Here is a 23,179-nt window from a genome sequence, read left to right as displayed (position 1 = left end):
GAAAGATGTCGAAAAACGTCTTTGTCTCGTTGAGAAATTAGCCAAATACCATGTGGGTATTGTTGGTTCAAACAAAATTGTTAGATGGAGCGAGTGAAGTGTTTGCATTGTTAGCAGAGGAGTTATCTCGGGATTATGATGAGGTGATAAAAGCCAATTAAATGCATATGGACTAGTGCCAGATTCCTATGGATGAAAGTTTAGAAATCTATGGAAGGAATCACGTCAGATGTATATGGAATTTGAAAGAATTAAACAAAATAATTTTGATATGTGGTTAAGAGAATTAAAAATTGACCGAACGCATGAAACCCATGGGGACATAGTTATTTGTTGACCAATGTGAAGATTCACTTCCTATAGTAGTGAGAACTGCTGTGAAAGAGCAAAGGGTTAAAATTACTCGACTGGCAGCAGAGCACTGTCAATTAGTTCATAAATCAAGGTTTGTAGTTCAACATCAATTTTAAACTGTGAAGGATATGAGCTGGGGAAATGAGAAGACTGCAGGTAGTGAAGGCAAAGCAAGTCTCGGAGATATTGATGACTTTTCAGCTCAGGTCAGAAAGGAATCGTCTGGGTGTGGAAGAGATTGAAGAAAAGTTCAATGTTTTCATTGTAATAAGTTTGGATCCACAAAGTCACGGTGTTGATGTCTTAAGATAAAAACTAGGAAGACAAACTGGATAAACTAACAGGGTTTATTAAAATGGGGAAAAAAACGTGGTTACCTCTCAAGAGGTGCACAATACTGCACACTGGCTCAGAGGGTGCATGTTAGGAAGGTGTCTGGTTTGTTTAAATATTTTAGATGTGGGGTAGGGTTTACACATGTCGACAAGGCGGGTATGTAAAGAGATTAAGACCTTCAGGCATACAGGAGGAAGTCAATCTTTAATGGGTGAGAGACAGAGGTATGTAGTTCAGATTAAAATTGCCCGATAAAGTGGTAAAATGTGGGATCACAATGAAGTGTGTCGTATTCCATTATGTAAAACTGGTGAAGTGGCTGCAGGGTAATTATCTTTTATAGGCAGGTCCAGTCCTTCGTGGGTAATTATATAGCGAGTGATGCCTACTGTGGTTGAAAGGCAGTGGAAAGTGAAGCGACTGAGGTGTTTCAAGAATCATATCCGAGTGGTGTTACTAGATTGTGTGGGAATAAAATCACAAAATCACAGGTTGAGACATGAGGCGGAGAAAACAAGGAGTACGGATAGCGAGATTGAGGTTCATTTATCAGGTCCAGCCTTTAACCAGATGACTGATAAAGAACAAGAGCAAGTGGAGGGTGGAGTTCAGCTGTGGAATTCTCTGTCAGCGGATCCTCCGGCCCGCCGGTAGCACACCCACACCCGCACGTTTGCTGACGGCGAGGGTCGGCCCACTATCGGGTACTCCATTGGCCAGCTACGGGAATGGGGAATCCTGCTGCCGACGGGGGTGCGACGTGCAGGACTGGTGGACCGGAAAATTCCGCATATCTTTAGTTCCAGAAAATTAGGAGAATTACAACAGAGGAATTCAGAGATAAAGTTGATCAGAAAGCATACACAGAGATAGAATCTGAGTAGCCAGGAGTGTTATTACACAATAAATAATGTATTAATAAGGAAGTGAAGCCCTTTAAATGCTCAGGTTGTTGATAAAAGGTCAGAGCTTGATCACATGGTATTAACAGTGCGTTATAGAAATGAAGTTCTGTGGGTAGCACATGAGATTCCTGTAGGGGGTCATTTAGGAGTAAGGACAACTCCAGCAAATATACAAAAACATTTTCATTGGCCTGTCCTGCAGCGGGATGTCGTTGAACTTTGCCATACATGTCATACTTGATTGGTATTGGAAAATCTTAAACAACAATCAAGCCAGCTACCTTAATACCCATTCTTGCATTTGAGGAAACATTTGTTGAGGCCTCAATTGTTAAGACGTTAAAAATAAATCAATGTTTGTTGACAATAATGGGTGTGGTTGCTAGATTTCCGGAAGCAATTCTGTTGCAAAATATTACAGCAAAAAAGATTGTAGAGGACTTAACTTTGTTTTTGCCACAAACGGGCTACCAAAAGATATCTCGTCGGATCAGGGATCCAACTTTATGGCAACATTATTCAGGGAAGTTATTAATAGCTGAGGAATAAAGTGCATCATCCAGCATCAGAAGGAGCTTTAGAAAGGTGGCATTTGAAAAGTGGAATCAGACTTTAAAGACAACATCCATATTGACTGTGTTGACATCGTTATTTCTCTGTGAACCACAAGCTGTTTCCTGTATTGACTGAATGACCGCACGACTGGAGTATTAGTTCAAAGACAGTTTTCTGAATAACACAAGACTTACATCTATATGCAATGATACACGCGACTACGCACTAAATTAGACCTAATCCCAAAGATGACCTTTACTTCACTTCGGGGTGACTGGCTCTGTGCGAGAGATCAGGCCTTTATCTGTGTCCACGTGGGTCGGTTGGAAGTCTTCAGGTTCATCTCGGCTGGACTTGTCCTTCTGGTAGTGATCACGGGTCCTTGAAGTTGGCTAGTTGATATGTTGCAATTGGTCGCACACAGGCTGGTTCAAAAGAGGCCGATCTTTCGGTTTGCAGTTCTTCTTATCCCCCTGGGCTTTTGCCCCCTTTGGGGCGGTCCTAACTGCAGATCCAGTAGATCGATAGGGTTTTGATCACACTCTTTGACCCTAGTCATTTAGGGGCGGATACCTCGGTGGCTGGGCAGGTCCTAGCTACCATTGTCATAGGCACATCGGCCTTTCCAAATAACAGGAAGTGGCGCCGGTTAGTCTGCTACCGTTGTAACACCTTGATTCAAACTTGAGTGTGCTGGGGGACATGGTGATTGACTCTTAGTGGATATAAGTTTCAGTCAGGCCTGGCTTCTTTGCACAATACACAGAGGCTGTGTACCTGTCTGTGTCCAAGCTGACCACAATTCCCATGATCCTTTGCAGGTGGCCATTTTAGATGGCTACCGATACAAAGATTGCTCAGATACAAAAGGAGATTGCAAGCACCCTTAAGAATATCATTGAAGTCAATTACAACGATTGGAGATCAACTATTGTGATGGTACCAAAACCAGATGGAACAAAATGATTGTGTGTTGCACAAGCAAAGAGTAATATCAAAGTTTATTTACTAAACGTATACTGACAAGTACCTTTAACAGACAGGGTGATAGAGATTCTGGCTTTTGTATCACCAAATGGCCTGCATCAGTTTAAAGTGGTGCCATTTGGAATGAATAATGCGTGAGCAACATTGTGAAGACTAACTGGACTACACAATTGTGCAGTGTACACTGCAGGTTTGGTGGTGTTCAGGTCTCTGCGAAAGGAGCTTTTGGAACATCTGAAGGATTTGCTCGATTGTCCACAGTGGAATGATTTGGTGGTAAACCTGCAAATTACTGCAGATGTGAAATCTGAAAAAAACAGGAAATGATGCAAAATCTCAGTGGGTCTGGCAGCATCTGTGAAGAGAGAACCGAGCTAACGTTTCGAGTTTGGGTCACTCTTCATCAGAGTAAATCATTTAATCATTCAATCTTTGCTCACAGACATCGCTGACAAACATTCAAAATGTTCCTACTGGATTTCCTGAGGTCAATCCTGTCGTGCATTCAAAGGAAAATACTGCACATGTAGTGAATCTGCATGAGAAACTAATAATGATTGGATTAAAGCTCAGAAAATTAGAGGATGTCAGTGGAGCCAGACACAGAGTTAATGTTTCAAATCCGTGTGATCCTTATTCAGAGCTGAAGCGAGGAGTACATACAATGGAGTAAATGAGGACTGATGTGACCATCAATTCACACGAGACGATTAGTAGAAGTGAACAGCGGTTTTAATAAGCTAGATCGGTGCCTGCCTGCGACTGCTCTGTACTGAGGGCCGCCACAGGCTGCAGATTTATATACCACCCCCGAGGGGGCAGAACCACAGGCGGAGCCCACAAGGCCATCAACATAATACAATACAGAACAGTGGTGAATTGGAGTAGCAATACGTTCACCACATTCACCCGCTGTTTGAAGTCCAACGGGGGTGAAGTGGGCTCACAATCGAGTCTGTCCGGCGCCTTGATTGTTCTCTGTGATCGGCTCAGCTCCGGCTTTGCTGCGGGTGTTGAACTCGTCGCTGCAGACACGGGTGTTGGGCTCATTGACTCAGGGAGTGTGTCGCCTGGAGCTTCATCACGGTGGGTCGGCGATGGGGGTAGGGGGTGTGTAGGCCGTGTAGGGGCGGGGGCGGTGTTCGGCGTAGGGGGAGCGTAGGTGATGGTCGCTGGGGAACCGGCGGGTGCCAGATCCCGGAGGGAGACTGTATCTTGTCGGCCGTTGCGGTGCGCCATGTAGGCGTACTGAGGGTTGGCATGTAGATGGTGGACCTTCTCGACCAGTGAGTCGGACTTATGGCTCCTCACGTGCTTCCGGAGGAGGACAGGCCCCGGTGTTGTCAGCCAGGACGGAAGCGAGACCCCGGAGGTGGATTTCCTGGGGAAGACAAACAGACGGTCGTGAGGGGTCTCGTTCGTGGCTGGGCAGAGGAGCGACTGAATGGAGCGGAGCGTGTCGGGGTGGATCTCCTGCCAGCGGGAAACTTGGAGACTCCTAGACCGTAGGGCCAGAAGGACAGCCTTCCATACCGTCACGTTCTCCCTCTCCACCTGTCCGTTTCCCCGGGGGTTGTAGCTGGTAGTCCTGCTCGAGGCAATGCCCTTACCGAGCAGGTACTGACGCAGCTCATCGCTCATAAACGAGGAGCACCGGTCTCTGTGGACGTAAGTGGGGAAACCGAACAGGGTGAAGATGCTGTGCCTTAATGACAGTGGCCGAGGTCATGTCGGGACATGCGATGGCAAAGGGGAAACAGGAGGACTCGTCAACGACGTTGAGAAAATAAACGTTGCGGTCAGTGGAGGGGAGGGGCCCTTTGAAATCGACGCTGAGGCGCTCAAAGGGGCGGGATGCCTTCACCAGGTGGACCTTGTCTGGCCGACAGAAGTGCGGCTTGCACTCAGCGCAGACTTGGCAGTCCCTGGTCATGGCCCTGACCTCCTCGGTGGAGTAGGGCAGGTTGCGGGCCTTGATGAAGTGGAGAAGCCGGGTGACAGAGGTCATTGTGGATGGCCCGAAGTCGGTCATCTTGTGCACTGTGCATGTGCTGTGGGACAGGGCATCTGGGGGCTCGTTGAGCTTCCCCGGACGATACACAATATCGTAATTCTAGGTGGAGAATACGATTCCCCACCACAAGATTTTATCATTCTTGATCTTGCCCCGCTGTGTGTTGTTGAACATAAAGGCTACCGACCGTTGGTCGGTGACGAGGGTGAACCTCCAATGCCGCACAGCTTCCACAATGGCTTGAGCTTCCTTTTCGACAGAGGAGTGTCGAATCTCGGAGGCATTGAGGGTACGGGAAAAGAAGGCCACGGGCCTGCCTGCCTGGTTAAGGTTAGCGGCCAGGACGACATCTGACGCATCGCTCTCCACCTGCAAGGGGATGGACTCGTCCACTGCATGCATCGCGGCCTTGAAGCGGCTGAAGGCCAGGCGGGCCTCAGTCGTCAGGGGAAAGATGGTGGCTTTGATAAGTGGAAGGGCTTTGTCCGCATAGTTGGGGACCCACGTGGCATAATATGAAAAGAACCCCAGGCATCTTTTCAGGGCCTTGGGGCAGTGGGGAAGGGGGAGTTGCAGGAGGGGGCGCATGCGGTCGGGGTCGGGCCCTCGGACTCCGTTTTCCATGACATAGCCGAGGATGGCTGGAGGATGGATGCGGAAAACGCATTTCTCCTTGTTGTAGGTGAGATTGAGGGCTTGGGCAGTTTGAAGGAACTTCTGAAGGTTAGCGTCGTGGTCCTGCTGATCATGGCTGCAGATGGTGATGTTATCCAAGTACGGGAACGTGGCCCGCAGCCAGTACTGGTCAACCATTTGGTCTAACATTCTTTGGAAGACCGAGACCCCATTAGGTGATGCCGAAGGGGACCCTGAGGAAGTGGAAGAAGCGGCCGTCTACCTCAAAGGCAGTGTAGTGGCGGTCTTCCGGGCGGATCGGAAGCTGGTGGTATGCGGACTTCAGATCTACCGTGGAGAAAACCCAATAGTGTGCAATCTGATTAACCATGACCGCTATGCGGGGAAGGCGATACGCATCGAGTTGCGTGTACCGATTTATGGTCTGGCTGTAGTCTACAACCATCCGGTTCTTTTCCCCGGTCCTGACGACCACCAGGGGACTATAACTGGCCTCGATGATATCCTCCCTCAAGAGCCGCTGGATCTCTGACTTGATAAAAGTCCTGTCCTGGGCACTGTACACTGTCCTGGTGGCGACGGGTTTACAGTCGGGTCGCAAAGAGCGAGGGAGGGGCGAGCTTAAGGGTCACGAGGCTACATACGGTGGGAGGGGGTCGGGGTCCGCCAAACTTCAGGGTCAGGCTTCTGAGGTAGCACTGGAAATCCAGTCCTAACAGGAGAGGAGCGCAGAGATGGGGGAGGACATATAGTTTAAAATTAGCGTACTCGCCGCCCTGTATCGTGAGGTTCGCGACACAGTACCCCTGGATCTGCACTGAATGTGATCCGGAAGCAAGGGAGATTGTTTGGGATGCGGGGGAAATCTGGAGGGAACAGCGCCTTACCGTGTCCGGATGGATGAAGCTCTCCATGCTCCCAGAGTCAAACAGAAAGGGCGTTTCGTGCCCATTGACCCAAACGGTCATCATGGAGTTCTTGAGGTGCTTGGGCCGTGACTGGTCGAGAGTGACAGCGCCAAGCTGCGGGTAGCTGGCGTGGTCGGTGGTAGCGGGGTGGTCCCAAGATGGCAGCTAAGATGGCGGCCCCCGTCGGTCGCACGTGTCGCGCGGCGTTGAAGATGGCGGTCAAATGGCGGCCTCCGTCGGTCGTACGTGTCGGGTGGCGTTGAAGATATCGGCCAAGATGGCGGCCCCATGAGTCGCACGTGTCGGGTAGTGTTAAAAATGGCGGCCCCCACGGATAGCACGAGGCGGATGACACATCAGAAGGGGGCGGTACCGGCAGGAACACAGCCACGCTGCGGGGTCTGCGGACCTGTGAGTCGGGCCTGCGATTTTGAAACTTTGGGTCGGGCCAAACAGACTTTGGCAAAATGTCCTTTCTTGCCGCAGTCGCTGCAGGTCGTGTTCCGAGCTGGGCAACGCTGCCTGGGATGCTGGTTCTGGCCGCAGAAATAGGAAGGCGCCACCCCCCAGGTTGGGCGGGCAGCCGCGCGGCACAGGCCTGGGCCACCCTCGGGACTAATCGAAGACGCAACCTAGGAACCTGGGACACCCTCGGGCCGGGTGATGGTCACGCCTCCGCTGCCCATGAGGAAATCGCGTGGTCGGAGGGCAAAGCATTTAGGCTATGGAAGGCTTCCTCTAATTAGGTGGATAGTTTTACCGTCTCGTCTAGGCCGAGGGCGCCCTTTTCGAGCAGGCGCTGTCTGACATAGTTGGAGCAGACTCCAGCCACATAGGTGTCCCGGATGGCGAGTTCCATGTGCTGCGAGGCCGTGACGTCCTTGCAGTTAAAATTTCGAGTGAGTACCCTCAGGTCGCGTAGATATTCCTCCAGCGTTTCCCCGGGGCGTTGACAACGTACGGTGAGGAGATGCCGCGCGAACACTTCATTCACCGGCCTCACGTAATGTCTTTTCAGGATCGCGACCGTGTCTGCGTATGTGGTCGCGTCTTCGATTTGTACCGAGGTTCTGTGGCTCACCCGGGCGTGGAGGAGACTCAGCTAATGTGCCTCAGTGACGGCGGGCGAGGAGGAGGCGGCGAGGTAGGCCTCAAAGCAGCGGAGACAGTGTGAAAAGATTCCTTTGGCTTCAGTTGCCTGTGGGTCGAGTTCCAGTCGATCAGGTGTGAGGGTGGCTTCCATTGCGATATCTTAGCTTATTAAATTGATGCGACCATCAATTCACACGAGACGATTAGTAGTGCCTGCCTGCGACTGCTCTGTACTGAGTGCAGCCTACAAGCTGCAGATTTATATACCACCCCTGAGGGGGCGGAGCCCACAAGGGCATCAACATAATACAATACAATGCAGTGGTGAATTGTAGTAGCAATACGTTCACCACAAGGACAAAGTAAGTTGCGTGAAAAATGGGAGTTAAGGAAGGTTTGAATAAAGCAAACATCAAGGTCGGTGCCACAGAGATTTTGCCAACAATTTCTGCATTCATCATTAAATTGGGAGCATTGCTTCACAGGCTACTTGCTTGGACCTAAAGGCATGAAAGCACTGCTTAAATTTGAAGTCAGGATCTCCTGTTTACAAGACAGGCGCTTTAACCATCTAAGCCACAGCACCAATCTGCAAGACAACTTTGCAAGTGTAGAACAGATTTCAATTGTTTTGATTAAACATCGGTATTGTTGATTTCTCCTGCTGACTTTGAGAGTGCAAACTAAAATATTCATCGTCACTGGGCTTTTGAAACTGTAAAGATTGCAGTTATTTCTGAAAGTTATTAATTTAAAGGCAGTTCTGCAGGAAAGAAGTATACAAACAGGAAATATTTTGCGAATTGGGAAGTGATTAAACATGGCCAGAAGACGACAGTGGTATAATGCAGGACAAGACAAGGAGAGAGTTTTACATTCACTGAAAATCTAGCAAAAATTCTTGAAAATTCTGGACGGCTGTTGCAATTTGGCAAACACGACGTTGTCACGGTTCTTCCACTTTCCATAAAGCATCCTGCATTCTTTATTTTTATTTCCTACCATTCACTGGGAAGCAAATGCCTTGAGCCAAAATCAAAGCCCTGACAGGGACTTGAACCCTGGACCCTCAGATTAAAAGTCTGATGCTCTACCGACTGAGCTACCAAGGCCCATTTCAAAAGCCTTCTCACAGCTCACTTCAAAGTCTCATATTGTATCTTTTGAAGTTCCTTCACTGGTCATTCAGCCTCTCCAGCTCATTTCCCTCGCAAGCAGACCGGCAGCCTCCCTTCGGCTTTCTTTCTCAAATTCTTCAACTTGGACTCGCATTTTACCAATGACCTGTGATGTGACAACTGTTGTTACCCAGGGACATGCACTGGGACTTCAAGACATTGAAGATTATGTTTAGTTCGCTGAGATATCAGTGGGAAGCTGCAGAGATACAGATTGTATTTTGAGAGAGGGAATAAAGGGTGTTCTCTGTTGTTTGTTGTGGCAGAGTGTGAACGCAAGTAAGCTCATCTAGTAAAGTAACAAATTATGCAAATCGCAAAGTTTCAGGGGGTAAATAGATCTGTCAACGCCACATCTTCATGGAAAACGCCCCATCCTTTATCCCGCCCAAATCGTTCTTGCTGACATGCAGCAACATATATCGTCCAATAAAAAGGCAAATTACTGCAGATGTGAAATCTGAAAAAAAACAGGAAATGATGGAAAATCTCAGTGGGTCTGGCAGCATCTGTGAAGAGAGAACCGAGCTAACGTTTCGAGGCAGGGTCACTCTTCATCAGAGTAAATCATTTAATCATTCAATCTTTGCTCACAGACATCGCTGACAGACATTCAACATGTTCCTACTGGATTTCCTGAGGTCAATCCTGTCGTGCATTCAAAGGAAAATACTGCACATGTTGTGAATGTGCATGAGAAACAAAAAATGATTGGATTAAAGCTCATAAAATTTGAGGATGTCTGTGGAGCCAAACACAAAGTTAATGTTTCAAATCCGTGTGATCCTTATTCAGAGCTGAAGCGAGGTTACATGCAATGGAGTAGATGAGGATAATGGAAGTTGCGTGAAAAATGGGAGATATGGAAGTTTGACGTAAAACAGGGGAAAGCAACCTTGAAGGTCAGTACCACAGAAATGTTGTCAACATTTTCTGTGTTCACCATTAAATGAGAAGCATTCTTCACAGGATACATGCTTTGACCTAAAGGTACAAAGGCATTGCTGAGATGTGAATTCAAGATCTCCTGTTTACAAGACAGGCGCTTTAACCATCTAAGCCACAGCACCAATCTGCCAGACAGCTTTGCAAGTGTAGAACAGATTTCAATTGTTTTGATTAAACATCAGTATTGTTTGTGGTATTATCAGGTATTGCTGTACCTAAGAGGCTGATGACCATTGGTTAAACCTAGAAGTTTACCATTGGCTGTTGATACGTAGCTCCGCCCTGACAGATGGTGTATAAGAACTGGTGCCATCCCAGCAGCCTTCACTTTCTGTACCGAAACTGCTGGGGAACAGTTCTAGTCGATTAAAGCCTTCAGTTAGGAAATCACTTTGTCTTGAGTGTAATTGATCATGCATCAATTTAATCGACTACACTTAAGCTGGAAGGATGGATCTCCGAATCAAACCGGAGTACCTACAACTCAGCCCCCACGCGGAGTACTCGGCTGCAATATTTAAACACTGGCTGGCGTGCTTTAAAGGCTACCTCGAGACGGCCGGAGGTACCCCCTCCGAAGGACAGAAAATGCATCTCCTGCACTCAAGGGTCAGCCCTGGGATCTACACCCTTATCGAGGAGGCGGAGGACTATGATCCCGCGATCGAACTGTTAAAAGGACATTATATCCGCCCTGTAAATCAGGTCTACGCACGTCACCTGCTTGCAACGAGAAGGCAAAGACCCGGGGAATCGTTGGAGGCTTTCTACCGGGCGCTACTGGTGCTGGGCCGAAACTGTGGCTGCCCGCAATTTTCAGGGAGCGAGCACACGGAACTTTTAATCAGGGATGCCTTCGTAGCAGGTATGAGCTCTTCTGAGATCCGCCAAAGACTATTAGAAAAGGACACCCTGGGAATTGGAGAGGCATGGGCCCTGGCAGGGTCCATGGACGTAGCCTCCCAAAACACGCAGTCCTATGCGCCCGACCGCGCAGCAGCCCCCTGGGCTGCGTGGCACCCCACAGCGGCAGCCCCACAGACCTTCCCCTGACAGCGCAGGCCTGCGCTGCGAGACGGCCCGCTAACACCGCCGGGCACCGCTGTTTCTTCTGTGGGCATGTGAATCATCCCCGCCAGTGCTGCCCGGCCCGCACCGCCGCCTGCAAAGGGTGCAGCAAGAAGGGCCACTTTGTGGGGGTCTGCCAGGCCCACGCTGTGGCCGCGGTCTCCAGCGACTCCGGACCGCCGCGCCATCCCCCCCTTCAGGCCCCGACCGGCCAGCGCTCACCGCCACCCCACTATCCTAGGGCCACACGCGACCCATGGGCACGGCCATCTTGCCCCCCGGACTCCACGCTGGACGGGTGGGTGCCGCCATTTTGTCCATCCCCGCCGCCATCTTGTCCATCACCGATCACCATGTGCGACCCATGGGAGACGCCAACTTGGATGGGGCCCCAGGCCCCCAGCACAACCGACGAAACGCTGCCCAATCAGAAATCGCAACTGCTTCATCTGGCCTCGGTGACACTGGACCAAAGTCGACCTCGGACACTCGCAACAGCAACAATGACGGTCTTCATCAACGGCCACGAGACATCTTGCCTGATTGACTCTGGGAGCACGGAAAGCTTTGTTCACCCCGACACGGTAAGGCGCTATTCACTTGTTACCCACCCTGTAAACCAAAGGATCTCCCTGGCCTCCGGGTCACACTCGGTGGAGATAAAGGGGTTCTGCCTAGCGAATCTCACTGTCCAAGGCAGGAGATTCAACAATTTCCGCCTTTTTGTCCTGCCGCACCTCTGCACGGCTGCACTCATGGGGTTGGACTTCCAATGTAACTTGCAAAGCCTGACCTTTAAATCGGCGGCCCTATACCCCCCCTTAATGTCTGCGGCCTTGCGACCTTTCAGGTCGACCCGCCTTCCCTGTTTGCGAACCTCACCCTGGATTGCAAACCCGTCGCCACCAGGAGCAGACGGTACAGTGCCCAGGACCGGACCTTCATCAGGTCAGAGGTCCAAAGGCTGCTGAGGGAAGGGGTCATCGAAGCGAGCAACAGTCTCTGGAAAGCTCAAGTAGTGCCGGTAAAGACCGGGGAGAAACATAGGATGGTCATCGACTACAGTCAGACCATCAACAGGTTTACGCAGCTGGACGCGTACCCTCTCCCCCGTATAGCCGACCTGGTAAACAGGATTGCGCAATACAAGGTCTTCTCCACGGTGGATCTCAAGTCCGCCTACCATCAGCTACCCCTCCTTAATAGTGACCGCAAGTACACTGCCTTCGAAGCAGATGGGCGGCTCTATCAATTTTTAAGAGTTCCCTTTGGTGTCGGTCTTCCAGCGAGAGATGGACCGAATGGTTGACCAGTACGGCTTCCGCGCAACGTTCCCGTATCTGGATAACGTCACCATCTGCGGCCATGACCAGCAGGACCACAACACCAACCTCCGTAAATTTCTCCAGACCGCGAAAATCCTTAACTTTTTTTAAAAAATATATTTTATTGAAAATTTTTTCCCAAACAACAATTTTTCCCCTCTTACAAAGCAAACGTAACAATACAGAAATGTTTAACAATACACAAATAACAAAACCCCATTATCTTTTGACATAAACTAAACTAAAACCCCCACCCCCCCGCCCCCTCCCCCCCTCCCCCCTGGGTTGCTGCTGCTGGTCATCTGTCTTCCCTCTAACGTTCCCCTAGGTAGTCGAGAAATGGCTGCCACCGCTTGGTGAACCCTTGAGCCGATCCTCTCAGGGCAAATTTTATCTGCTCCAGTTTAATGAACCCCGCCATATCGTTTACCCAGGCCTCCAGTCCGGGGGGTTTCGCCTCCTTCCACATGAGTAGGATCCTGCGCCGGGCTACTAGGGACGCAAAGGGCACAACGTCGGCCTCTTTCGCCTCCTGCACTCCCGGCTCTTCCGCAACTCCAAATAGAGCTAACCTGAAAATCCTTAACTTAACGTACAATAAGGATAAATGCGTATTCAACACCGACTGTCTAGCCATTCTAGGCTACGTAGTGCGAAATTGAGTTTTAGGCCCCGACCCTGAGCGCATGCGCCCCCTTATGGAGTTCCCCCTCCCTCACTGCCCCAAGGCCCTGAAGCGCTGTCGAGGGTTTTTCGGTTACTACGCCCAGTGGGTCCCGAACTACGCAGCCAAAGCCCGACCCCTAATCCAGTCCACAACCTTCCCCCTGTCGACCGAGGCCCGCCAGGCCTTCAGCCGTATCAAAGCAGACATTGCAAAGGCCACGATGTGCGCCATCGACGAGTCCTTCCCCTTCCAGGTCGAGAGCGATGCGTCCGACATAGCTCTGGCGGCCACCCTCAACCAAGCGGGCAGGCCCGTGGCCTTCTTCTCCTGTACCCTCCACGCTTCCGAAATGCGCCATTCCTTGGTCGAAAAAGAGGCACAAGCCATAGTTGAAGCTGTGAGACATTGGAGGCATTACCTGGCCGGCAGGAGATTCACTCTCCTCACGGACCAACGGTCGGTTGCTTTCATGTTCGATAATGCACAGCGGGGCAAGATTAAAAATGACAAGATCTTGCGGTGGAGGATAGAACTCTCCACCTTCAACTACGAGATCTTGTACCGTCTGGGGAAGCTAAACGAGCCTCCTGATGCCCTGTCCCACGGCACTTGTGCCACTGCACAAGTGGACCCCCTCCGAGCCCTCCACGAGGACCTCTGCCACCCGGGGGTCACTCGTATCTTCCACTTCATCAAGACCCGCAACCTGCCCGACTCCATCGAGGAGGTCAGGACAGTCACCAAGGACTGACAAATCTGCGCGGAGTGCAAACCACACTTCTACCGGCCAGAGAGGGTGCACCTGATAAAGGCTTCCCATCTCTTTGAACTCCTCAGCATGGATTTCAAAGGCCTCCTCCCCTCCACCGACCGCAACACGTATTTCCTGAACGTGATTGACGAGTAATCCCGGTTCCCATTCGCCATCCCCTGCCCCGACATGACCGCAACCACCATCATCAAGGCCCTCCAGGGTATCTTTACACTGTTCGGTTTCCCTGCGTACATACGCAGTGATAGGGGGTCCTCCTTTATGAGCGACGAACTGCGTCAATTCCTGCTCAGCAGGGTCATTGCCACAAGCAGGATGACCAGTTACAACCCCCGGGGAAATGGACAGGTGGAGAGGGAGAACGGAACGGTCTGGAAGACTGTTCTACTGGCCCTATGGTCCAGGAATCTCCCAGTCTCCCGCTGGCAAGAAGTCCTCCCGGTGGCCCTCCACGCCATCCGGTCGCTGCTCTGTACAACTACCAATCAGACACCTCATGAACGTCTCCTTGTTTTCCCCAGGAAGTCCTCCTCCGGGACCTCGCTCCCAACCTGGCTAGCGACACCCGGACCCATCCTGCTTCGGAAGCATGTGCGGGCGCACAAGTTGGACCCATTGGTCGAGAGGGTCCACCTGCTGCACGCTAACCCCCAGTACGTCTTTGTGGCGTTCCCTGACGCCAGGCAAGATACAGTCTCCCTCCGGGACCTGGCGCCCGCCGGAACCCCACACGCACCCGGACCATTACCCCCACCCCCACCCCCCTGACAGCACCTCACTGGAGGGTCAGTACTCCCGCCGCTCCTGCCTAGGCCCGCCCACCCACCAATGCCCCCTACAGGCGACCCCCCCGTGTCAACCGTTTGCCCCAACTGCGCCGCCTAGGGGTGACGAAGCTGCCAGGGAGGCCAAAGCTACACTCCCGGAGTCGCAACCACCTGGACCCCCACCAGAATCACCACCGAAGCCCAGACGGTCCAGAAGGACGACCAGGTCACCCAATCGACTGATTGCTTCGCTGTGACTTTAACCGTGAACAAACAATTTGTAAATATTCTCGACAGCTCTGTAAGGACGTATCACAGTACCTCCATATCTGATCATACCATGTTAAAGGCGACTGTTACCACTGGCCACCACCCCCGCCGGACTCTTTTTTAACAGGGGGTGAATGTGGTATTATTAGGTATTGCTGTACCTAAGAGGCTGATGACCATTGGTTAAACCTAGGAGTTTACCATTGGCTGTTGATACGTAGCTCCGCCCTGACAGGTGGAGTATAAGAACTGGTGCCGTCCCAGCAGCCTTCACTTTCTGTACCGAAGCTGCTGGGAAACAGTTCTAGTCGATTAAAGGCTTCAGTTATGAAATCACTTCGTCTTGAGTGTAATTGATCGTGCATCATTGTTGATTTCTCATACTGACTTTGTGAGTGCACTGGGGTTTTGAAACTGTCAAAATTGCAGTTATTTGCTGAAAGTTATTAGTTTATAGCAGTTCTGCAGGAAAGAAGTAAACAAACAGGAAATGTTTTGCGAATTGGGAAGTGATTAAACATGGCCAGAAAACTATAGTGGTATAATGCAGGACCAGACCAGGAGAGAGTTTTTACATTAACTGAAAATCTAGCAAGAAATCTTGAAAATTCGCGACGGCTGTTGCAATTTGGCAAACACGACGTTATTCACGGTCCTTCCACTTTCCATAAAGCATCCTGCATTCTTTATTCTTTTTTCTTACCGTTCATTGGGAAGCAAATGCCTTGAGCCAAAATCAAAGCCCTGACAGGGACTTGAACCCTGGACCCTCAGATTAAAAGTCTAATGCTCTACCAACTGAGCTCCCAGGACCCATTTCAAAAATGCTCTCATATCTTACGTCAAAGTCTCATATTGTATCTTTTGATTTTCCTTCACTGGTCATTCAGCCTCTCCAGCTCATTTCCCTCGCAAGCAGACCGGCAGCCTCCCTTCGGCTTTCTTTCTCAAATTCTTCAACTTGGACTCGTATTTTACCAATGACCTGTGATGTGACAACTGTTGTTACCCAGCGATAATGCACTGGGACTTCAAGACATTGAAGATTACGGTTAGGTCGCTGAGATATGAGTGGGAAGCTACAGAGATACAGATTGTATTTTCAGAGAGGTAATAAAGCGTGTCATCTGTTGTTTGTTGTGGCAGAGTGTGAACGCAAGTAAGCTCATTTTGTAAACCGCAAATTATGCAAATCGCAAAGTTTCAGGGCGTAAATAGATCTGTCAACTCCACATCTTAATGGAAAACGCCTCAAGCTTTATCCCGCCCAAATCGTTCTTGCTGACATGCAGCAACATATATTGTCCAATAAAAAGGCAAATTACTGCAGATGTGAAATCTGGAATCAAACAGGAAATGATGGAAAATCTCAGTGGGTCTGGCAGCATCTGTGAAGAGAGAACCGAGCTAACGTTTCAAGGTTGGGTCATTCTTCATCAGAGTAAATCATTTAATCATTCAATCTTTGCTTACAGATATCGCTGATAAATTTTCAAAACGTTCCTTCTGGAATACCGGAGGTAAATCCTGTCATGCATTCAAAGAAAATACTGCGGATGTTGCGAATCTGCATGAGAAGCTAAACATGATAGGATTGAAGCTCAGAAAATCAGAGGATATATGTGGAGCCAGACACAGAGTTAACATTTCAAATCCGTGAGATCCTTAATCAGAGCTGAAGTGAGGAGTAAATGCAATGGAGTAGATGAGAAAATGGAAGTTGCGTGAAAAATGGAGCTATGAAAGGTTTGACATAAGAGTAGGGAAAGCACCTTCAAGGTTAGTGCCATGGAGATTTTGCCAATATATTCTGCATACACCATTAAATTGGGAGCTTTTCATAAGAGGTTACTTGTTTTGACATAAACGTATAAAGTCACTGCTGAGATTTGAACTCAGGATTGCCTGTTTACTAGACAGGAACTTTAACCATCTAAGCCACAGCACTAACTTGCAAACCAACTCTGCAAGTTTGGAACAGATTTCCATTATTTTGATTACCGCTCAGTATTGTTGATTTCTCATACTGACTTTGAGAGTGCAAATTAAAATATTCATCGGCACTGGGCTTTTGAAACTGTAAAAATTGCAGTTATTTCTGAAAGTTATTAGATTATAGCATTCTGCAGGGAAGAAGTAATAAAACAGGAAATATTTTGTGAAGTGAAAGTAAATAAACATGACCACAAAACTAAAGTGGAATAATGCAGGACAAGACCAATAGAGTTGTTACATGAACTGAAAATCTAGCAAAAATTCTTGAAAGTTGTCGACGGCAATTGCAATTTGGCAAACACGACGTTGTCACGGTTCATCCACTTTCCCAAAAGCACCCTGCATTCTTTATTCTTTTTTCCTGTCGTTCATTGGGAACAAAAACGCCTTGAGACAAAGTTGAAGCCCAGGCAGGGACTTAAACCCATCGATCTTCAGATTAAAAGTCAGATGCTCTACCGACTGCGCTTCCAGGGCCCATTCCAAACACAGTCTTATAGCTCACTTCAAAGTCTCATATTGTATATTTTGAATTTCCTTCAATGGTCATTCAGCCTCACCAGCACATTTCCCTCGCAAGCAGACCGGCAGCCTCCCTTTGGCTTCCTTTCTCAAATTCTACAGCTTATACTCGCTTTTTACCAGTGACTTGTGATGTGACAACTGTTTACTCAGGGGCCTGCACTGAGACTTCAAAACTTTGAAGATTACATTTAGTTCGGTGAGATCTGAGTGGGAAGCTACAGGGACAAAGGTTGTATTTTCAGAGAGGGAATAAAAGGTATCATCTGGTGTTTGTTGTGGCAGAGTGTGAACGTAAATAAATTCATCTAGTAAACTAGCAAATTATGCAAATCGCAAAGTTTCAGGATATAAATAGATCTGTCAGCACCACATCATCATGGAAAATAACCCCAACCTTTATTTCGCCCGAGTCGATCTTGCAAACTTGCAGCAACATAAATCGTTCAATATAAAAGCAAATTACTGCGGATGTAAAATCTGAAAGAAAAACAGGAAATGACGGAAAATCTCAGCGGGTCTGGCACCATCTGTGAAGAGAGAACCGAGTTAACATTTCGAGTCCGGGTCACTCTTCGTCACAGTAAATCAATTAATCATTCAATCGTTGCTCACAGATGTCGCTAAAAAACATTCAAAATGTTCCTTCAGGATTACCGGAGGTAAATCCTGTCATGCATTCAAATAAAATACTGCGGATGTTGCGAATCTGCATGAGAAGCGAAACAGGATAGGATTGAAGCTCAAAAATTCAGAGGATATATGTGGAGCCAGACACAGAGTTAACATTTCAAATCCGTGTGATCCTTAATCAGAGCTGAAGTGAGGAGTAAATGCAATGGAGTAGATGAGAAAATGGAAGTTGCGTGAAAAATGGAGCTATGAAAGGTTTGACGTAAGAGGAGGGAAAGCACCTTCAAGGTTAGTGCCATGGAGATTTTGCCAATAAAATCAGCATTCACCATTAAATTGGGAGCTTTTCATCACAGGTTACTTGTTTTGACATAAAGGTATCAAGGCACTGCTGAGATTTGAACTCAGGGTGTCCTGAGTTCAAATCAGGCGCATTAACCATCTAAGCCACAGCACCTACTGGCAGACCAGCTCTGCAAGTTTGGGGCAGATTTCCATTATTTTGATTACCGCTCAGTATTGTTGATTTCTCATGCTGACTTTGAGAGTGCAAATTTCATTGGCACTGGACTTTTGAAACTGCAAAAATTGCTGTTATCTCTGAAAGTAATTAGATTATAGCATTCTGCAGGGAGAAGTAAACAAACAGGAAATATTTTGTGAATTGGAAGTAATTAAACATGACCACAAAACTATTGTGATACAATGCAGGACAAGACCAGGAGAGAGTTTTTACACTAACTGAAAATCTAACAAAAATTCTTGAAAATTGTCGACGGCAATTGCAATTTGGCAAACACGACGTTGTCACGGTTCATCCACTTTCCCAAAATCACCCTGCATTCTTTATTCTTTTTTCCTGTCGTTCATTGGGAACAAAAACACCTTGAGACAAAGTTGAAGCCCAGGCAGGGACTTAAACCCATCGATCTTCAGATTAAGAGTCAGATGCTCTACCGACTGCGCTTCCAGGGCCCATTCCAAACGCAGTCTTATAGCTCACTTCAAAGTCTCATATTGTATATTTTGAATTTCTTTCAATGGTAATTCAGCCTCACCAGCACATTTCCCTCGCAAGCAGACCGGCAGCCTCCCTTTGGCTTCCTTTCTCAAATTCTTCAGCTTGTACTCGCTTTTTACCAGTGACTTGTGATGTGACAACTGTTTACCCAGGGACCTGCACTGGGACTTCAAAACTTTGAAGATTACGTTTAGTTCGTGAGATCTGAGTGGGAAGCTACAGAGACAAAGATTGTATTTTGAGAGAGGGAATAAAAGGTATCATCTGGTGTTTGTTGTGGCAGTGTGTGAACGTAAATAAATTCATCTTTTAAACTAGCAAATTATGCAAATCGCAAAGTTTCAGGATATAAATAGATCTGTCAGCACCACATCATCATGGAAAATAACCCCATCCTTTATCCCGCCCGAGTCCTTCTTGCAAACGTGCAGCAACATAAATCGTTCAATATAAAAGCAAATTACTGCGGATGTAAAATCTGAAAGAAAAACAGGAAATGATTGAAAATCTCAGCGGGTCTGGCACCACCTGTGAAGATAGAACCGAGTTAACATTTCGAGGATGGGTCACTCTTCGTCCCAGTAAATCAATTAATCATTCAATCGTTGCTCACAGATGTCGCTAAAAAACATTCAAAAAGTTCCTTCAGGATTACCGGAGGTAAATCCTGTCATGCATTCAAAGAAAATACTGCAGATGGTGCGAATCTGCATGAGAAGCGAAACATGATAGGATTGAAGCTCAAAAAATCAGAGGATATATGTGGAGCCAGACACAGAGTTATCATTTCAAATCCGTGTGACCCTTAATCAGAGGTGAAGTGAGGAGTAAATGCAATGGAGTAGATGAGATGGAGTAGATGAGAAAATGGAAGTTGCGTGAAAAATGGAGCTATGAAAGGTTTGACATAAGAGTAGGGTGGGCATTTTCAAGGTTAGTGCCATGGAGATTTTGCCAATAAACTCTGCATTCACCATTAAATTTAGAGCTTTTCATAACAGGTTACTTGTTTTGACGTAAAGGTATAAAGGCACGGCTGAGATTTGAACTCAGGATCTGCTGTTTACTAGACAGGCGCTTTAACCATCTAAGCCACAGCGCCTACTTGCACACCAGCTCTGCAAGTTTGGAGCAGATTTCCATTATTTTGATTACCGCTCAGTATTGTTGATTTCTCATACTGACTTTGAGAGTGCAAATTTCATTGGCACTGGACTTTTGAAACTGCAAAAATTGCTGTTATTTCTGAAAGTTATTAGATTATAGCATTCTGCAGGGAGAAGTTAACAAACAGGAAATATTTTGTGAATTGGAAGTAATTAAACATGACCACAAAACTATAGTGGTAGAATGCAGGACAAGACCAGGAGAGAGTTTTTACATTAACTGAAAATCTAGCAAAAATTCTTGAAAGTTGTCGATGCCAATTGCAATTTGGCAAACACGACGTTGTCACAGTTCATCCACTTTCCCAAAATCACCCTGCATTTTTTATTTTTTTTTCCTGTCGTTCATTGGGAACAAACACACCTTGAGACAAAGTTGAAGCCCAGGCAGGGACTTAAACCCATCGATCTTCAGATTAAAAGTCAGATGCTCTACCGACTGCGCTTCCAGGGCCCATTCCAAACGCAGTCTTATAGCTCACTTCAAAGTCTCATATTGTATATTTTGAATTTCCTTCAATGGTAATTCAGCCTCACCAGCACATTTCCCTCGCAAGCAGACTGGCAGCCTCCCTTTGGCTTCCTTTCTCAAATTCTTCAGCTTGTTCTCGCTTTTTACCAGTGACTTGTGACTTGACAACTGTTTACCCAGGGACCTGCACTGGGACTTCAAGACTTTGAAGATTACGTTTAGTTCGGTGAGATCTGAGTGGGAAGCTACAGAGACAAAGATTGTATTTTGAGAGAGGGAATAAAAGGTATCATCTGGTGTTTGTTGTGGCAGTGTGTGAACGTAAATAAATTCATCTAGTAAACTAGCAAATTATGCAAATCGCAAAGTTTCAGGATATAAATAGATCTGTCAGCACCACATCATCATGGAAAATAACCCCATCCTTTATCCCGCCCGAGTCGTTCTTGCAAACGTGCAGCAACATAAATCGTTCAATATAAAAGCAAATTACTGCGGATGTAAAATCTGAAAGAAAAACAGGAAATGATGGAAAATCTCAGCGGGTCTGGCACCACCTGTGAAGAGAGAACCGAGTTAACATTTCGAGTCCGGGTCACTCTTCGTCACAGTAAATCAATTAATCATTCAATCGTTGCTCACAGATGTCGCTAAAAAACAATCAAAATGTTCCTTCAGGATTACCGGAGGTAAATCCTGTCATACATTCAAAGAAAATACTGCGGATGTTGCGAATCTGCATGAGAAGCTAAACATGATAGGATTGAAGCTCAAAAATTCAGAGGATGTATGTGGAGCCAGACACAGAGTTAACATTTCAAATCCGTGTGATCCTTAATCAGAGCTGAAGTGAGGAGTAAATGCAATGGAGTAGATGAGATGGAGTAGATGAGAAAATGGAGCTATGAAAGGTTTGACATTAGAGTAGGGTGGGCATTTTCAAGGTTAGTGCCATGGAGATTTTGCCATTTAACTCTGCATTCACCATTAAATTGGGAGCTTTCATAACAGGTAACTTGTTTATACAGAAAGGTATAAAGGTACTGCTGGGATTTGAACTAAGGATCTCCTGTTTACTAGACAGGCGCTTTAACCATCTAAGCCACAGCACCTACTTGCACACCGGCTCTGCAAGTTTGGAGCAGATTTCCATTATTTTGATTACCGCTCAGTATTGTTGATTTCTCATGCTGACTTTGAGAGTGCAAATTTCATTGGCACTGGACTTTTGAAACTGCAAAAATTGCTGTTATTTCTGAAAGTTATTAGATTATAGCATTCTGCAGGGAGAAGTTAACAAACAGGAAATATTTTGTGAATTGGAAGTAATTAAACATGACCACAAAGCTATAGTGGTATAATGCAGGACAAGACCAGGAGAGAGTTTTTACATTAACTGAAAATCTAGCAAAAATTCTTGAAAGTTGTCGATGCCAATTGCAATTTGGCAAACACGACGTTGTCACAGTTCATCCACTTTCCCAAAATCACCCTGCATTCTTTATTCTTTTTTCCTGTCGTTCATTGGGAACAAAAACAGCTAGAGACAAAGTTGAAGCCCAGGCAGGGACTTAAACCCATCGATCTTCAGATTAAATGTCAGATGCTCTACCGACTGCGCTTCCAGGGCCCATTCCAAACGCAGTCTTATAGCTCACTTCAAAGTCTCATATTGTATATTTTGAATTTCCTTCAATGGTAATTCAGCCTCACCAGCACATTTCCCTCGCAAGCAGACTGGCAGCCTCCCTTTGGCTTCCTTTCTCAAATTCTTCAGCTTGTTCTCGCTTTTTACCAGTGACTTGTGACTTGACAACTGTTTACCCAGGGACCTGCACTGGGACTTCAAGACTTTGAAGATTACGTTTAGTTCGGTGAGATCTGAGTGGGAAGCCACAGAGACAAAGATTGTATTTTGAGAGAGGGAATAAAAGGTATCATCTGGTGTTTGTTGTGGCAGTGTGTGAACGTAAATAAATTCATCTAGTAAACTAGCAAATTATGCAAATCGCAAAGTTTCAGGATATAAATAGATCTGTCAGCACCACATCATCATGGAAAATAACCCCATCCTTTATCCCGCCCGAGTCGTTCTTGCAAACGTGCAGCAACATAAATCGTTCAATATAAAAGCAAATTACTGCGGATGTAAAATCTGAAAGAAAAACAGGAAATGATGGAAAATCTCAGCGGGTCTGGCACCACCTGTGAAGAGAGAACCGAGTTAACATTTCGAGTCCGGGTCACTCTTCGTCACAGTAAATCAATTAATCATTCAATCGTTGCTCACAGATGTCGCTAAAAAACAATCAAAATGTTCCTTCAGGATTACCGGAGGTAAATCCTGTCATACATTCAAAGAAAATACTGCGGATGTTGCGAATCTGCATGAGAAGCTAAACATGATAGGATTGAAGCTCAAAAATTCAGAGGATATATGTGGAGCCAGACACAGAGTTAACATTTCAAATCCGTGTGATCCTTAATCAGAGCTGATGTGAGGAGTAAATGCAATGGAGTAGATGAGATGGAGTAGATGAGATGGAGTAGATGAGAAAATGGAGCTATGAAAGGTTTGACATTAGAGT

At 47.1% G+C, this 23,179-nt stretch overlaps 3 non-coding genes across 3 annotated transcripts; all 3 read right to left on the bottom strand.

Moving 5' to 3' along the window:
• Positions 1 to 8,826: 8,826 nt before the first annotated feature.
• On the bottom strand, positions 8,827 to 8,899 carry trnak-uuu (transfer RNA lysine (anticodon UUU)). The gene has a single exon. It is a non-coding gene; the product is annotated as a tRNA-Lys (tRNA).
• A 6,623-nt stretch (positions 8,900 to 15,522) lies between these two features.
• trnak-uuu (transfer RNA lysine (anticodon UUU)) lies at positions 15,523 to 15,595 on the bottom strand. The gene has a single exon. It is a non-coding gene; the product is annotated as a tRNA-Lys (tRNA).
• Positions 15,596 to 21,629: 6,034 nt separating this feature from the next.
• trnat-agu (transfer RNA threonine (anticodon AGU)) lies at positions 21,630 to 21,703 on the bottom strand. Its single transcript has one exon. It is a non-coding gene; the product is annotated as a tRNA-Thr (tRNA).
• Positions 21,704 to 23,179: the final 1,476 nt, after the last annotated feature.

The sequence above is a fragment of the Scyliorhinus torazame genome, chromosome 4, assembly GCF_047496885.1.
Source record: "Scyliorhinus torazame isolate Kashiwa2021f chromosome 4, sScyTor2.1, whole genome shotgun sequence".
NCBI classification, from domain to species: domain Eukaryota; kingdom Metazoa; phylum Chordata; class Chondrichthyes; order Carcharhiniformes; family Scyliorhinidae; genus Scyliorhinus; species Scyliorhinus torazame.
The sequence above is the reverse complement of the archived record's forward strand: the minus strand, read 5'-3'. Positions and strand labels throughout refer to the sequence as shown.